Below are 13,073 nucleotides of genomic sequence, written 5' to 3'. Positions count from 1 at the left end.
AGAGCGGGGGAGTGGAGGGGGAATGGGAGAGAGCGGGGGAGTGGAGGGGAATGGGAGAGAGCGGGGGAGCGGAGGGGGAATGGGAGAGAGCGGGGGAGCGGAGGGGAATGGGAGAGAGCGGGGGAGCGGAGGGGGAATGGGAGAGAGCGGGGGAGCGGAGGGGAATGGGAGAGAGCGGGGGAGCGGAGGGGGAATGGGAGAGAGCGGGGGAGCGGAGGGGAATGGGAGAGAGCGGGGGAGCGGAGGGGGAATGGGAGAGAGCGGGGAGTAGAGGGGGAATGGGAGAGAGCGGGGGAGCTGAGGGGGAATGGGAGAGAGCTGGGGAGCGGAGGGGAATGGGAGAGAGCGGCGGAGCGGAGGTAAATGGGAGAGAGCGGGGGAGCGGAGGGGGAATGGGAGAGAGCGGGGGAGCGGAGATAAATGGGAGAGAGCGGGGGAGCGGAGGGGGAATGGGAGAGAGCGGGGGAGTGGAGGGGGAATGGGAGAGAGTGGGGGAGCGGAGGGGGAATGGGAGAGAGCGGGGGAGCGGAGGGGGAATGGGAGAGAGCGGGGGAGCGGAGGGGGAATGGGAGAGAGCGGCGGAGCGGAGATAAATGGGAGAGAGCGGGGGAGCGGAGGGGGAATGGGAGAGAGCGGGGGAGTGGAGGGGAATGGGAGAGAGCGGCGGAGTGGAGGGGGAATGGGAGAGAGCGGGGGAGTGGAGGGGGAATGGGAGAGAGCGGGGGAGCGGAGGGGGAATGGGAGAGAGCGGGGGAGCGGAGGGGGAATGGGAGAGAGCGGCGGAGTGGAGGGGGAATGGGAGAGAGCGGCGGAGCGGAGGTAAATGGGAGAGAGCGGGGGAGCGGAGGGGGAATGGGAGAGAGCGGGGGAGTGGAGAGGGAATGGGAGAGAGTGGGGGAGCGGAGGGGGAATGGGAGAGAGCGGGGGAGCGGAGGGGGAATGGGAGAGAGCGGGGGAGCGGAGGGGGAATGGGAGAGAGCGGGGGAGCGGAGGGGGAATGGGAGAGAGCGGGGGAGCGGAGGGGGAATGGGAGAGAGCGGGGGAGCGGAGGGGGAATGGGAGAGAGCGGCGGAGCGGAGATAAATGGGAGAGAGCGGCGGAGTGGAGGGGGAATGGGAGAGAGCGGGGGAGTGGAGGGGAATGGGAGAGAGCGGGGGAGTAGAGGGGGAATGGGAGAGAGCGGGGGAGTGGAGGGGAATGGGAGAGAGCGGGGGAGCGGAGGGGGAATGGGAGAGAGCGGGGGAGTGGAGGGGGAATGGGAGAGAGCGGGGGAGTGGAGGGGGAATGGGAGAGAGCGGGGGAGCGGAGGGGGAATGGGAGAGAGCGGGGGAGCGGAGGGGGAATGGGAGAGAGCGGGGGAGCGGAGGGGGAATGGGAGAGAGCGGCGGAGCGGAGATAAATGGGAGAGAGCGGCGGAGTGGAGGGGGAATGGGAGAGAGCGGGGGAGTGGAGGGGGAATGGGAGAGAGCGGGGGAGTGGAGGGGGAATGGGAGAGAGCGGCGGAGCGGAGGTAAATGGGAGAGAGCGGGGGAGCGGAGGGGGAATGGGAGAGAGCGGGGGAGTGGAGGGGGAATGGGAGAGAGCGGGGGAGCAGAGGGGGAATGGGAGAGAGCGGGGGAGCGGGGGGTTTGGGAGAGAGTACAGGACCGGGGGGAAGGGTGAGAGCGGGTAAGCGGAGGGGACTGTGAAGAGAGCGGCGGAGCAAGGAGGATGGGAGAGAGCGGGGGAGCGGAGGGGGAATGGGAGAGAGCGGGGAAGCGGAGGGGAATGGGAGAGAGCGGGGGAGTGGAGGGGGTGGGAGAGAGCGGGGAAGCGGAGGGGAATGGGAGAGAGCGGGGGAGCGGAGGGGAATGGGAGAGAGCGGGGGAGCGAAGGGGGAATGGGAGAGAGCGGCGGAGCGGAGGTAAATGGGAGAGAGCGGGGGAGCGGAGGTAAATGGGAGAGAGCGGGGGAGCGGAGGGGGAATGGGAGAGAGCGGGGGAGTGGAGGGGGAATGGGAGAGAGTGGGGGAGCAGAGGGGGAATGGGAGAGAGCGGGGGAGTGGAGGGGGAATGGGAGAGAGCGGCGGAGCGGAGGGGGAATGGGAGAGAGAGCGGGGGAGCGGAGGGGGAATGGGAGAGAGCGGGGGAGCGGAGGGGGAATGGGAGAGAGTGGGGGAGCGGAGGGGGAATGGGAGAGAGTGGGGGAGCGGAGGGGGAATGGGAGAGAGCGGGGGAGCGGGGGGGATGGGAGCGAGCGGGGGAGCGGAGATAAATGGGAGAGAGCGGCGGAGCAAGGGGGATGGGAGAGAGTACAGGACCGGGAGGGATGGGAGAGGGCGGGGGAGCAGAGGGGAATGGGAGAGAGCGGGGGAGTGGGGGGGAATGGGAGAGAGCGGGGGAGCGGAGGGGGAATGGGAGAGAGCGGGGGAGTAGAGGGGGAATGGGAGAGAGCGGGGGAGCGGAGGGGGAATGGGAGAGAGCGGGGGAGCGGAGGGGGAATGGGAGAGAGCGGGGGAGCGGAGGGGGAATGGGAGAGAGCGGGGGAGTGGAGGGGAAATGGGAGAGAGCGGGGGAGCGGAGGGGGAATGGGAGAGAGCGGGGGAGAGGAGGGGAATGGGAGAGAGCGGGGGAGTAGAGGGGGAATGGGAGAGAGCGGGGGAGTGGAGGGGGAATGGGAGTGAGTGGGGGAGCGGAGGGGAATGGGAGTGAGTGGGGGAGCGGAGGGGAATGGGAGAGAGCGGGGGAGCGGAGGGGGAATGGGAGAGAGCTGGGGAGTGGAGGGGGAATGGGAGAGAGCGGGGGAGCGGAGGGGAATGGGAGAGAGCGGGGGAGCGGAGAGGAGGGGAGCAGAGGGGGTGGGAGAGAGCGGGGGAGCGGGGGGGGAATGGGAGAGAGCGGGGGAGCGGAGGTAAATGGGAGAGAGCGGCGGAGCGGAGGGGGAATGGGAGAGAGCGGGGGAGCGGGGGGGGAATGGGAGAGAGCGGGGGAGTGGAGGGGGAATGGGAGAGAGCGGCGGAGCGGAGGGGGAATGGGAGAGAGCGGGGGAGCGGGGGGGGAATGGGAGAGAGCGGGGGAGTGGAGGGGGAATGGGAGAGAGCGGCGGAGCGGAGGGGGAATGGGAGAGAGCGGGGGAGCGGAGGTAAATGGGAGAGAGCGGGGGAGTGGAGGGGGAATGGGAGAGAGCGGGGGAGCGGAGGTAAATGGGAGAGAGCGGGGGAGCGGAGGGGGAATGGGAGAGAGCGGCGGAGCGGAGGGGGAATGGGAGAGAGTGGGGGAGCGGAGGGGAATGGGAGAGAGCGGGGGAGCGGAGGGGAATGGGAGAGAGCGGCGGTGCGGAGGGGGAATGGGAGAGAGCGGCGGAGCGGAGGTAAATGGGAGAGAGCGGGGGAGTGGAGGGGAATGGGAGAGAGCGGGGGAGCGGAGGGGGAATGGGAGAGAGCGGCGGAGCGGAGGTAAATGGGAGAGAGCGGGGAGCGGAGGGGGAATGGGAGAGGCGGGGGGGGAGTGGAGGGGGAATGGGAGAGAGCGGGGGAGCGGAGGGGGAATGGGAGAGAGCGGGGGAGTGGAGGGGAATGGGAGAGAGCGGGGGAGTGGAGGGGGAATGGGAGAGAGAGCGGGGGAGCGGAGGGGGAATGGGAGAGAGCGGGGGAGCGGAGGGGAATGGGAAGAGAGCGGGGGGAGCGGAGGGGGAATGGGAGAGAGCGGCGGAGCGGAGATAAATGGGAGAGAGCGGCGGAGTGGAGGGGGAATGGGAGAGAGCGGGGAGTAGAGGGGGAATGGGAGAGAGCGGGGGAGCGGAGGGGGAATGGGAGAGAGCGGGGGAGTGGAGGGGAATGGGAGAGAGCGGGGGGGAGTGGAGGGGGAATGGGAGAGAGCGGCGGAGCGGAGGTAAATGGGAGAGAGCGGGGGAGCGGAGGGGGAATGGGAGAGAGCGGGGGAGTGGAGGGGGAATGGGAGAGAGCGAGGGAGCAGAGGGGGAATGGGAGAGAGCGGGGGAGCGGTGGGTTTGGGAGAGAGTACAGGACCGGGGGGAAGGGTGAGAGCGGGTAAGCGGAGGGGACTTGGAAGAGAGCGGCGGAGCAAGGAGGATGGGAGAGAGCGGGGGAGCGGAGGGGGAATGGGAGAGAGCGGGAGAGCGGAGGGGGAATGGGAGAGAGCGGGGAAGCGGAGGGGAATGGGAGAGAGCGGGGGAGCTGAGGGGGAATGGGAGAGAGCGGGGGAGCGGGGGGTTTGGGAGAGAGCGGGGGAGCGGAGGGGAATGGGAGAGAGCGGCGGAGCGGAGGGGGAATGGGAGAGAGCGGGGGAGCGGAGGTAAATGTGAGAGAGCGGGGGAGCGGAGGTAAATGGGAGAGAGCGGGGGAGCGGAGGGGGAATGGGAGAGAGCTGGGGAGTAGAGGGGGAATGGGAGAGAGCTGGGGAGTGGAGGGTGAATGGGAGAGAGCGGCGGAGCGGAGATAAATGGGAGAGAGCGGGGGAGCGGAGGTAAATGGGAGAGAGCGGGGGAGTGGAGGGGGAATGGGAGAGAGCGGCAGTGCGGAGGGGGAATGGGGAGAGAGCGGGGGAGTGGAGGGGGAATGGGAAGAGAGCGGGGGAGCGGAGGGGGAATGGGAGAGAGCGGGGGAGCGGAGGGGGAATGGGAGAGAGCGGGGGAGCGGAGGGGGAATGGGAGAGAGCGGGGGAGTAAGAGGGGGAATGGGAGAGAGCGGGGGAGCTGAGGGGGAATGGGAGAGAGCGGGGGAGCGGAGGGGAATGGGAGAGAGCGGGGGAGCGGAGGGGGAATGGGAGAGAGCGGGGGAGTAGAGGGGGAATGGGAGAGAGCGGGGGAGTAGAGGGGGGAATGGGAGAGAGCGGGGGAGTAGAGGGGGAATGGGAGAGAGCGGGGGAGCGGAGGGGGAATGGGAGAGAGCGGGGGAGTGGAGGGGGAATGGGAGAGAGTGGGGGAGTAGAGGGGGAATGGGAGAGAGCGGGGGAGCGGAGGTAAATGGGAGAGAGCGGGGGAGCGGAGGGGGAATGGGAGAGAGCGGGGGAGCGGAGGTAAATGGGAGAGAGCGGGGGAGCAGAGGGGGAATGGGAGAGAGCGGGTGAGCGGAGGGGAATGGGAGAGAGCGGGGGAGCGGAGGGGGAATGGGAGAGAGCGGGGGAGCGGAGGGGGAATGGGAGAGAGCGGGGGAGCGGAGGGGAATGGGAGAGAGCGGGGGAGCTGAGGGGGAATGGGAGAGAGCGGGGGAGTGGAGGGGGAATGGGAGAGAGTGGGGGAGCGGAGGGGGAATGGGAGAGAGCGGGGGAGCGGAGGGGGAATGGGAGAGAGCGGGGGAGCGGAGGGGGAATGGGAGAGAGCGGGGGAGCGGAGGGGGAATGGGAGAGAGCGGGGGAGTAGAGGGGGAATGGGAGAGAGCGGGGGAGTAGAGGGGGAATGGGAGAGAGCGGGGGAGCGGAGGGGAATGGGAGAGAGCGGGGGAGTGGAGGGGGAAGGGGAGAGAGCGGGGGAGTGGAGGGGGAATGGGAGAGAGCGGGGGAGTGGAGGGGAATGGGAGAGAGCGGGGGAGCGGAGGGGGAATGGGAGAGAGCGGGGGAGCGGAGGGGGAATGGGAGAGAGCGGGGGAGCGGAGGGGAATGGGAGAGAGCGGGGGAGCGGAGGGGGAATGGGAGAGAGCGGGGGAGCTGAGGGGAATGGGAGAGAGCGGGGGAGCGGAGGGGGAATGGGAGAGAGCGGGGGAGCGGAGGGGAATGGGAGAGAGCGGGGGAGCGGAGGGGGAATGGGAGAGAGCGGGGGAGCGGAGGGGAATGGGAGAGAGCGGGGGAGCGGAGGGGGAATGGGAGAGAGCGGGGGAGTAGAGGGGGAATGGGAGAGAGCGGGGGAGCTGAGGGGGAATGGGAGAGAGCGGGGGAGTGGAGGGGGAATGGGAGAGAGCGGCGGAGCGGAGGTAAATGGGAGAGAGCGGGGGAGTGGAGGGGGAATGGGAGAGAGTGGGGGAGCGGAGGGGGAATGGGAGAGAGCGGGGGAGCGGAGGGGGAATGGGAGAGAGCGGGGGAGCGGAGGGGGAATGGGAGAGAGCGGCGGAGCGGAGATAAATGGGAGAGAGCGGCGGAGTGGAGGGGGAATGGGAGAGAGCGGGGGAGTGGAGGGGAATGGGAGAGAGCGGGGGAGTAGAGGGGGAATGGGAGAGAGCGGGGGAGCGAGGGGGAATGGGAGAGAGCGGGGGAGCGGAGGGGGAATGGGAGAGAGCGGGGGAGTGGAGGGGGAATGGGAGAGAGCGGGGGAGTAGAGGGGGAATGGGAGAGAGCGGGGGAGCTGAGGGGGAATGGGAGAGAGCGGGGGAGTAGAGGGGGAATGGGAGAGAGCGGCGGAGCGGAGGTAAATGGGAGAGAGCGGGGGAGCGGAGGGGGAATGGGAGAGAGCGGGGGAGTGGAGGGGGAATGGGAGAGAGCGAGGGAGCAGAGGGGGAATGGGAGAGAGCGGGGGAGCGGTGGGTTTGGGAGAGAGTACAGGACCGGGGGGAAGGGTGAGAGCGGGTAAGCGGAGGGGACTTGGAAGAGAGCGGCGGAGCAAGGAGGATGGGAGAGAGCGGGGGAGCGGAGGGGGAATGGGAGAGAGCGGGAGAGCGGAGGGGGAATGGGAGAGAGCGGGGAAGCGGAGGGGAATGGGAGAGAGCGGGGGAGCTGAGGGGGAATGGGAGAGAGCGGGGGAGTGGAGGGGGAATGGGAGAGAGTGGGGGAGCGGAGGGGGAATGGGAGAGAGCGGGGGAGCGGAGGGGGAATGGGAGAGAGCGGGGGAGCGGAGGGGGAATGGGAGAGAGCGGGGGAGCGGGGGGTTTGGGAGAGAGCGGGGGAGCGGAGGGGAATGGGAGAGAGCGGCGGAGCGGAGGGGGAATGGGAGAGAGCGGGGGAGCGGAGGTAAATGTGAGAGAGCGGGGGAGCGGAGGTAAATGGGAGAGAGCGGGGGAGCGGAGGGGGAATGGGAGAGAGCTGGGGAGCGGAGGGGGAATGGGAGAGAGCGGGGGAGCGGAGGGGGAATGGGAGAGAGCGGGGGAGTAGAGGGGAATGGGAGAGAGCTGGGGAGTGGAGGGGGAATGGGAGAGAGCGGCGGAGCGGAGATAAATGGGAGAGAGCGGGGGAGCGGAGGTAAATGGGAGAGAGCGGGGGAGTGGAGGGGAATGGGAGAGAGCGGGGGAGTGGAGGGGGAATGGGAGAGAGCGGCAGTGCGGAGGGGGAATGGGAGAGAGCGGGGGAGTGGAGGGGGAATGGGAGAGAGCGGGGGAGCGGAGGGGGAATGGGAGAGAGCGGGGGAGCGGAGGGGGAATGGGAGAGAGCGGGGGAGCGGAGGGGGAATGGGAGAGAGCGGGGGAGTAGAGGGGGAATGGGAGAGAGCGGGGGAGCTGAGGGGGAATGGGAGAGAGCGGGGGAGCGGAGGGGAATGGGAGAGAGCGGGGGAGCGGAGGTAAATGGGAGAGAGCGGGGGAGTGGAGGGGGAATGGGAGAGAGCGGGGGAGCGGAGGGGGAATGGGAGAGAGCGGGGGAGTGGGGGGGAATGGGAGAGAGCGGGGGAGCGGAGGGGGAATGGGAGAGAGCGGGGGAGCGGAGGGGAATGGGAGAGAGCGGGGGAGCGGAGGGGAATGGGAGAGAGCGGGGGAGTAGAGGGGGAATGGGAGAGAGCGGGGGAGTAGAGGGGGAATGGGAGAGAGCGGGGGAGCGGAGGGGGAATGGGGAGCGGGGGAGCGGAGGGGAATGGGAGAGAGCGGGGGAGTGGAGGGGGAATGGGAAGAGAGCGGCGGAGTGGAGGGGGAATGGGAGAGAGCGGCGGAGTGGAGGGGGAATGGGAGAGAGCGGGGGAGTGGAGGGGAATGGGAGAGAGCGGGGGAGTAGAGGGGGAATGGGAAGAGAGCGGGGGAGCGGAGGGGGAATGGGAGAGAGCGGGGGAGCGGAGGGGGAATGGGAGAGAACGGGGGAGTGGAGGGGGAATGGGAGAGAGCGGCGGAGCGGAGGTAAATGGGAGAGAGCGGGGGAGCGGAGGGGGAATGGGAGAGAGCGGGGGAGCAGAGGGGGAATGGGAGAGAGCGGCGGAGCGGGGGGGAATGGGAGAGAGCGGGGGAGCGGGGGGTTTGGGAGAGAGCGCGGGGCGAGGAGGGGAATGGGAGAGAGCGGCGGAGCGGAGGGGGAATGGGAGAGAGCGGGGGAGCGGAGGTAAATGGGAGAGAGCGGGGGAGCGGAGGTAAATGGGAGAGAGCGGGGGAGCGGAGGGGGAATGGGGAGAGAGCTGGGGAGCGGAGGGGGAATGGGAGAGAGCGGGGGAGTAGAGGGGGAATGGGAGAGAGCGGGGGGAGCGGAGGGGGAATGGGAGAGAGCGGGGGAGTAGAGGGGGAATGGGAGAGAGCTGGGGAGTGGAGGGGGAATGGGAGAGAGCGGCGGGAGCGGAGATAAATGGGAGAGAGCGGCGGAGCGGAGGTAAATGGGAGGAGAGCGGGGGAGTGGAGGGGGAATGGGAGAGAGGCGGGGGAGTGGAGGGGGAATGGGAGAGAGCGGCGGTGCGGAGGGGAATGGGAGAGAGCGGGGGAGCTGGAGGGGGAATGGGAGAGAGCGGGGGGAGCGGAGGGGGAATGGGAGAGAGCGGGGGAGTGGAGGGGGAATGGGAGAGAGTGGGGGAGCGGAGGGGGAATGGGAGAGAGCGGGGGAGCGGAGGGGGAAATGGGAGAGCGCGGGGGAGCGGAGGGGAATGGGGAGAGAGCGGTGGAGCGGAGGGGGAATGGGAGAGCGCGGGGGAGCGGAGGTAAATGGGAGAGAGCGGGGGAGCGGAGGGGAATGGGAGAGAGCGGGGGCGAGGGAGGGGAATGGGAGAGAGCGGGGGGAGCGGAGGTAAATGGGAGAGAGCGGGGGAGCGGAGGGGGAATGGGAGAGAGCTGGGGAGCGGAGGGGGAATGGGAGAGAGCGGGGGAGTAGAGGGGGAATGGGAGAGAGCGGGGGAGCGGAGGGGGAATGGGAGAGAGCGGGGAGTAGAGGGGGAATGGGAGAGAGCTGGGGAGTGGAGGGGAAATGGGAGAGAGCGGCGGAGCGGAGATAAATGGGAGAGAGAGCGGCGGAGCGGAGGTAAATGGGAGAGAGCGGGGGAGCGGAGGGGAATGGGAGAGAGCGGGGGAGTGGAGGGGAATGGGAGAGAAGCGGCGGTGCGGAGGGGGAATGGGAGAGATCGGGGGAGTGGAGGGGGAATGGGAGAGAGCGGGGAGCGGAGGGGGAATGGGAGAGAGCGGGGGAGTGGAGGGGGAATGGGAGAGAGTGGGGGAGCGGAGGGGGAATGGGAGAGAGCGGGGGAGCGGAGGGGGAATGGGAGAGAGCGGGGGAGCGGAGGGGGAATGGGAGAGAGCGGGGGAGCGGAGGGGGAATGGGATGAGAGCGGGGGAGTAGAGGGGAATGGGAGAGAGCGGGGGAGCTGAGGGGGAATGGGAGAGAGCGGGGGAGTGGAGGGGGAAGGGGAAGAGAGAGCGGGGGAGTGGAGGGGGAATGGGAGAGAGCGGGGGAGTGGAGGGGAATGGAGAGAGCGGGGGAGCGGAGGGGGAGTGGGAGAGAGCGGGGGAGCGGAGGGGAATGGGAGAGAGCGGGGGAGCGGAGGGGGAATGGGAGAGAGCGGGGGAGCGGAGGGGAATGGGAGAGAGCGGGGGAGCGGAGGGGGAATGGGAGAGAGCGGGGGAGTAGAGGGGGAATGGAGAGAGCGGGGGAGCTGAGGGGGAATGGGAGAGAGCTGGGGAGCGGAGGGGAATGGGAGAGAGCGGCGGAGCGGAGGTAAATGGGAGAGAGCGGGGGGAGCGGAGGGGGAATGGGAGAGAGCGGCGGAGCGGAGGGGGAATGGGAGAGAGCGGCGGAGCGGAGGTAAATGGGAGAGAGCGGGGGAGCGGAGGGGGAATGGGAGAGAGCGGGGGAGTGGAGGGGGAATGGGAGAGAGTGGAGGGGGAATGGGAGAGAGTGGGGGAGCGGAGGGGGAATGGGAGAGAGCGGGGGAGCGGAGGGGGAATGGGAGAGAGCGGGGGAGCGGAGGGGGAATGGGAGAGAGCGGCGGAGCGGAGATAAATGGGAGAGAGCGGCGGAGTGGAGGGGGGAATGGGAGAGAGCGGGGGAGTGGAGGGGAATGGGAGAGAGCGGGGGAGTAGAGGGGGAATGGGAGAGAGCGGGGGAGCGGAGGGGGAATGGGACGAGAGCGGGGGAGCGGAGGGGGAATGGGAGAGAGCGGGGGAGTGGAGGGGGAATGGGAGAGAGCGGGGGAGTTGAGGGGAATGGGAGAGAGCGGGGAGCTGAGGGGGAATGGGAGAGAGCGGGGGAGCGGTGGGGGAATGGGAGAGAGCGGGGGAGCGGAGGGGGAATGGGAGAGAGCGGGGGAGCGGAGGGGGAATGGGAGAGAGCGGCGGAGCGGAGGTAAATGGGAGAGAGCGGCGGGAGCGGAGGGGGAATGGAGAGAGCGGGGGAGCTGGAGGGGGAATGGGAGAGAGCTGGGGGAGCGGAGGGGGAATGGGAGAGAGCAGGGGAGCGGAGGGGGAATGGGAGAGAGCGGGGGAGCGGAGGGGAATGGGAGAGAGCGGGGGAGCGGAGGGGGAATGGGAGAGAGCGGGGGAGCGGCGGGGGGAATGGGAGAGAGCGGGGGAGTAGAGGGGGAATGGGAGAGAGCGGGTGAGCGGAGGGGGAATGGGAGAGAGCGGGGGAGCGGAGGTAAATGGGAGAGAGCGGGGGAGTGGAGGGGGAATGGGAGGAGAGCGGGGGAGTGGAGGGGGAATGGGAGAGAGCGGGGGAGCGGAGGGGGAATGGGAGAGAGCGGGGGAGTGGAGGGGGAATGGGAGAGAGCGGGGGAGTGGAGGGGGAATGGGAGAGAGCGGGGGAGCGGAGGGGGAATGGGAGAGAGCGGGGGAGCGGAGGGGGAATGGGAGAGAGCGGGGGAGCGGAGGGGAATGGAGAAGAGAGCGGCGGAGCGGAGATAAATGGGAGAGAGCGGCGGAGTGGAGGGGGAATGGGAGAGAGGGAGGGGAGTAGAGGGGGAATGGGAGAGAGCGGGGGAGCGGAGGGGGAATGGGAGAGAGGGGGGAGTGGAGGGGGAATGGGAGAGAGGGGGGAGTGGAGGGGGAATGGGAGAGAGCGGCGGAGCGGAGGTAAATGGGAGAGAGCGGGGGAGCGGAGGGGGAATGGAGAGAGAGCGGGGGAGTGGAGGGGGAATGGGAGAGAGCGAGGGAGCAGAGGGGGAATGGGAGAGAGCGGGGGAGCGGTGGGTTTGGGAGAGAGTACAGGACCGGGGGGAAGGGTGAGAGCGGGTAAGCGGAGGGGACTTGGAAGAGAGCGGCGGAGCAAGGAGGATGGGGAGAGAGCGGGGGGAGCGGAGGGGGAATGGGACGAGAGCGGGAGAGCGGAGGGGGAATGGGAGAGAGCGGGGAAGCGGAGGGGAATGGGAGAGAGCGGGGGAGCTGAGGGGGAATGGGAGAGAGCGGGGGAGTGGAGGGGGAATGGGAGAGAGTGGGGGAGTGGAGGGGGAATGGGAGAGAGCGGGGGAGCGGAGGGGGAATGGGAGAGAGCGGGGGAGCGGAGGGGGAATGGGAGAGAGCGGGGGAGCGGGGGGTTTGGGAGAGAGCGGGGGAGCGGAGGGGAATGGGAGAGAGCGGCGGAGCGGAGGGGGAATGGGAGAGAGCGGGGGAGCGGAGGTAAATGTGAGAGAGCGGGGGAGCGGAGGTAAATGGGAGGAGAGCGGGGGAGCGGAGGGGGAATGGGAGAGAGCTGGGGAGCGGAGGGGGAATGGGGAGAGAGCGGGGGAGCGGAGGGGGAATGGGAGAGAGCGGGGGAGTAGAGGGGGAATGGGAGAGAGCTGGGGAGTGGAGGGGGAATGGGAGAGAGCGGCGGAGCGGAGATAAATGGGAGAGAGCGGTGGAGCGGAGGTAAATGGGGAGAGAGCGGGGGAGTGGAGGGGAATGGGAGAGAGCGGGGGGAGTGGAGGGGGAATGGGAGAGAGCGGCAGTGCGGAGGGGGAATGGGAGAGAGCGGGGGAGTGGAGGGGGAATGGGAGAGAGCGGGGGAGCGGAGGGGGAATGGGAGAGAGCGGGGGAGCGGAGGGGGAATGGGAGAGAGCGGGGGAGCGGAGGGGGGAATGGGAGAGAGCGGGGGAGTAGAGGGGGAATGGAGAGAGCGGGGGAGCTGAGGGGGAATGGGAGAGAGCGGGGGAGCGGAGGGGAATGGGAGAGAGAGGGGGGGAGCGGAGGGGGAATGGGAGAGAGCGGGGGAGTAGAGGGGGAATGGGAGAGAGCGGGGGAGTAGAGGGGGAATGGGAGAGAGCGGGGGAGTAGAGGGGGAATGGGAGAGAGCGGGGGAGCGGAGGGGGAATGGGAGAGAGCGGGGGAGTGGAGGGGGAATGGGAGAGAGTGGGGGAGTAGAGGGGGAATGGGAGAGAGCGGGGGAGCGGAGGTAAATGGGAGAGAGCGGGGGAGCGGAGGGGGAATGGGAGAGAGCGGGGGAGCGGAGGTAAATGGGAGAGAGCGGGGGAGCAGAGGGGGAATGGGACAGAGCGGTGTGAGCGGAGGGGAATGGGAGAGAGCGGGGGAGCGGAGGGGGAATGGGAGAGAGCGGGGGAGCGGAGGGGGAATGGGAGAGAGCGGGGGAGCGGAGGGGAATGGGAGAGAGCGGGGGAGCTGAGGGGGAATGGGAGAGAGCGGGGGAGTGGAGGGGGAATGGGAGAGAGTGGGGGAGCGGAGGGGGAATGGGAGAGAGCGGGGGAGCGGAGGGGGGAATGGGAGAGAGCGGGGGAGCGGAGGGGGAATGGGGAGAGAGCGGGGGGAGCGGATGGGGAATGGGAGAGAGCGGGGGAGTAGAGGGGGAATGGGAGGAGAGCGGGGGGAGTAGAGGGGGAATGGGAGAGAGCGGGGGAGCGGAGGGGAATGGGAGAGAGCGGGGGAGTGGAGGGGGAAGGGGACGAGAGGCGGGGGAGTAGAGGGGGAATGGTAGAGAGCGGGGGAGCGGAGGTAAATGGGAGAGAGCGGGGGAGCGGAGGGGGAATGGGAGAGAGCGGTCGTGAGCGGAGGGGAATGGGAGAGAGCGGGGGAGAGCGGAGGGGGAATGGGAGGAGCGGGGGAGCGGAGG

Source organism: Carcharodon carcharias (genome assembly GCF_017639515.1).
Source record: "Carcharodon carcharias isolate sCarCar2 chromosome 38 unlocalized genomic scaffold, sCarCar2.pri SUPER_38_unloc_5, whole genome shotgun sequence".
Taxonomy (NCBI): Eukaryota; Metazoa; Chordata; class Chondrichthyes; order Lamniformes; family Lamnidae; genus Carcharodon; species Carcharodon carcharias.
The sequence above is the reverse complement of the archived record's forward strand: the minus strand, read 5'-3'. Positions refer to the sequence as shown.